At 36.0% G+C, this 4,480-nt stretch overlaps 1 non-coding gene across 1 annotated transcript; it reads left to right on the plus strand.

Annotated features, from left to right (window-relative positions):
* The first annotated feature begins 205 nt into the window (after positions 1-205).
* LOC132487261 (U6 spliceosomal RNA) lies at positions 206-312 on the plus strand. Its single transcript, XR_009531556.1, has one exon. It is a non-coding gene; the product is annotated as a U6 spliceosomal RNA (small nuclear RNA).
* The last annotated feature ends 4,168 nt before the right edge of the window (positions 313-4,480 follow it).

Here is a 4,480-nt window from a genome sequence, read left to right on the forward strand (position 1 = left end):
CAGTTTACCTATAACATATTGTGACCAAAAATAAAACTAAAATCAAGAGAAGTTTGCTAGTTGACTTATATTTTATAGGGTGATGAGAATATACTAAGCCTTATGCCAAGTGAGTATCAGTGTTTCAACCATCTTCATTAATTAAAACTGCATGTACTGATGGCCCATTCTGTGCCAGGCACTGAGTTGAAATAAAGGTCCCACTGTGCTCGCTTTGGCAGCACATATACTAAAATTGGAAGGAAACAAAGACAGTTAGCATGGCCACTGTGCAAGAATGGCATGCAAATTTGTGAAGCATTCCATATTAAAAAAAAAAAAAGGCAGTCCCACTGATCATTACATACATATCACCCAAACTTAAAAAAAAAAGGCAGTCTTAATTTCTACATGCCACTTGAGTTTATTTATTTTAATTTTTATAAAACAGTTTTTCATTTCTTGCCCTTTATTATCACTAAAGAATATTTTCTGTGTTTTCAAAATCTTCTATGATGGTTCATATGTCATCAGTCCTCAAACTGTGGTTGGTACACGCTGGGATGGAACTGCCATCCAGGGGCTTAGAGTCTGGTTGGTGAGAGAGATTAATCAAAATATGATGATCTAATGCAGTAACCATGTCTGTGATCCTAAGTTGAGATTTTACCTAATAAGTAATAACAATAATTACTTCCTCATTTTTTTCCTGGGTACTAATGATCAACTTTAGAGAGATGCTATATTAATATAGTAACACAAAACACTCAAAATATTTCCATTAGATTTTAAGTTTTTTCTTTTAATTACAGTAGAACATAGGTTTAGCTTTCTTCATTTCACAATACTTTAAATTATAATACATCTAATGAATGAAAGCAGGTGGTTCTCCCTGGCTCCGTGATTGAGTTTTCTGGGCCCAGGAGTAGAAACAGGCTACCCTGTGCAGACAGCTGAGAGCACCACAGCAGGTGAAGCTGAGAAGAGGAATTGAGGAGATAATTAGGCCTATGAGAGTGAACCAAGTAGTGTCAAGTAAATAATTTAATTCCATCCTTTTTTCATTAATATTAAAAAATTAGACAAAAGGGGAGTTTTGGCTGTCTCCTTCTGGTACCCATAAATTACATGTGTAGCATTAAAAATGTCAGTTCCTGGTCTAGGTTTTTAAAAAGTAGCTCAGGGATTAGATTAGCCATAGGAGGTCTGAGACTAATACCTAGGATTCTGACTCCTAAGGCGATGTTTTTTCACTACCATATACAATAGCCTGATCGTCAGCAAGAGATATCTTGCTGAAAGGGACTTTCTTATAGGACATAAAGGCGACTAATGATCTATTCTGGAATGCCCAGCAGAATCCTTTAGCTTTAGTCTTCAAGATTCAAGTGTGAGCAGCTGTCATAAAGAGCGAGTTCTCAGCAGAAACAAGGGCATGGGCACAGGGTGAGGTAGTGGTGGGAGGGGTAAGGATTGTCTCTTCTCCCCTGTCCTGCCCCAGGCCAAAATGTTCCCTTGACTCTCATTTCAGAATCACAAGTCAGAGGCAGCACTTGTAGAATGGCTGGATATTCACAAAAGCACTGCTCTTCCTTTCAGTACCCATCCAATCTGAAAACCAGAATGATTGTAATCTTTGATCTCTGGATTCAGCCACAGGGTTTAGAAACAGATGTACATGAAGAGAGACGCTGAGCTGATCAATTATTTTTCTAAGTCATTTTCTAACAGTCATATGAGAAATCCCATGACAAAACCCGACACAATTTAAACACAACTTTAAAAATTGCTTTCAGATATTATTATAAAAACACATCAATAATTAGTCGATAAAACTAACAATGTAATAGGGAGGTCAGAAATTGAGTTTTTACAATTAATAATAGAAATCACAGAAAACACACCATTCAAAGAAAATAAGTGCTATTTAACACGTTTTTCTCCTTTTCTGGAAATGAAGGATGACAGTCTCAGAACTTCAAGAAGTAGAGGTATTTCTGTGAAAAGCAATCAATTAGATGGGTCAAATGAAGCTATCAATCATTTACATCTATGTATTCCCATTAACATTTACAATCTGATCAAAGTTTTGGCTCTCCAGCTGGTCCCCATAAATTATATTCACAACACCCCAAATTTGTAAAGTGTTCAGTCTCAATTAAAAATAATTTGAAATTAAATTGGCAAGGGTGTGGTGGGTGAAGATTGAAATGCAAAGCAGTGCAGGCCAGAGGGTAAAGTTAAATTTGAACCAAAGCCACAGCATCTTGTTATAAATATGCTTAAAATGTAAAGTCTTTGTCTTTGTCAAATGATGTGGGAAACTGAGAAAATTCTGTGGGGATAATTAAAAGAAAGTAAAGAGAAATCCAAAGTTACCTTTGATTTGAGGTATTCAGAAAATTCAAAACCAAAAAGATTTTTGATTTCGTTTTGGCTTGAATTATCTAAACATAATTGCTATGCATTTCTCCACTTCAGTTATTATGTTTCCCTTAGAATAAAAGATAAAAGGATACTATTTAGAAGCATGTTTGTTGAACAACAGCTAGAGTGAATTAATAAGTATAGTCTATACAAACACATAAATCCCCACAATATTTCCTTTCTTCTTCTCACTTCTTTCTTGAGAATATCTGGAATTTTAATTGCCAATTATTCTTTTTTAAAGTAATAGAATACTATTTACACTTAACTATAAGTTCTATAGTTTTCCTTGCTCAATTATTATTTTTTAAACTCATAGTTTTTCTTATACTCATTTTTTTATTTTGCTGTAGCGTATCCCCTAGAAATTCTTTCTGAGAAATTCTGTGGGTGGTAAACTTCATGACTCCTTATAGGTCTTAGTATTAGTTTGCATTCTTGATTCAAAATTATTTTCCCACAGAAATCTTGAAGAAATTGTTTCACTATTTTCTTGCATTCAGTGTTGCTGATGAAAAGTCAATAGAACATATTGATCTAGCACAAAGTAGGTAGATTCTGGAATTTAAACAATGAAAGAGATAAAGGAGTTCAGCGTTTTTACAGTGAGTGATTAATCTGAGCAAGGAGTGAAGGGTGGACAAAATGGGGGTGATGAGAGTTTGAAAGTGGTAGGATCAATGGATTGGACTTTTTGACAAGGTCAAACGATAGATGGAGTGGGCATACAGAGTAGGTTTGATGATTAATTTTATGTGTCTATTTGACTGGCCCACGATGCCCAGATATTTGGTCAAACGTTATTCTAGATGTTTCTGTGAGAGTGTTTTTGGATGACATTCACATTTAAATTGGTAAATTTAAGTAAAGCAGGTTTGAGTAAAGCAGATTGCCCTCTGTAATGTCTGTCAGCCTCATCCAAGCAGTTGGAGGCCTTTGGACTTGAATTGCAACATCAGCTCTGCCCTGGGTCTCAAATCTGCCAGCCTACCCTGAAGATTTTAGACTTGCCAGTCTCCATAATTGCATGAGCCAGTTCCATAAAATCTCTCTCTCTCTCACACCTATCTATCTATCTATCTATCTATCTATTTATCTATCTATCTATCTATGTATCCAGGTACTGTCGATTTGGTTTCTCTGGAGAACCCTGACTAACACAATAGGTGAGCTGGAAGGAAGCACAGAAAGTCATGGTCAGAAGGTAAAATTGAGGATTTCTGATTGAATTATCTGAATAAATATATGTAATCTCTGATAGATTAAAAACATTAGTGAAAGTTTTCTAAAATGCTTAACCCATTCACAGGGCATTAATAAAGCAGCGGGAGTGTTTAGTTATATGCAGTATCCCATTTCCTTAGGATGTACTTAAGGTTAAGCTCTGTTCTTGAGGTTATACTTCAGATGATAAAAATAAATAATAGTAAGAGTGATCATGGTGATGACACTGGTAGCAATAGTGATATTAACAGCTAACAATAACAAGTGTTTTGTCTATGTCAGGCTCTATGTTAAGCACTCCAAGTGTCTTACTGCATTTAAACTTCACAGTAATTATGAGATAAGCACACTAGTGCACACTAGTTAGCATTATTTTAGAGATGAAGAAACTGAAACATATAAAGGTGAAACAAATTATCTAAGACCATATAACAACTAAGGGGCGATGTGGTCCTGGAAACCAGATCTGCTTTATCACTCCACTTACCTCTTTGTATATTTAACTTGGACACTAAGGTAGAATAATCTAGAATCACTACCTTATTCTTCTTCCCTTCCCCTCTACAATATCTTGCTCACGTGTTATTCTGTCCTCAGTCTTCTTCCTGGACTCTAGTGAGCCTGTGTCACTAACTAGATGCTCATCCCCGGGCAATTCACATCAGCCATGCAGACCTCGCCGTCTCATTCTACAATGTGAGGCTATCTTGGCCTCTGTGCCCCTTCTTGCCCCTCATCTTGTGAGCCTGTGCATTTGCCTAACATTTATTTCAGTAGCTGTACTTGTTTTCTTTCATTGCGTAACAAATCACCACAAACTTAGAGGCTTACTACAACACAAAGTTATCAT

This window comes from Mesoplodon densirostris, chromosome 3 (genome assembly GCF_025265405.1).
Source record: "Mesoplodon densirostris isolate mMesDen1 chromosome 3, mMesDen1 primary haplotype, whole genome shotgun sequence".
Lineage (NCBI taxonomy): Eukaryota > Metazoa > Chordata > Mammalia > Artiodactyla > Ziphiidae > Mesoplodon > Mesoplodon densirostris.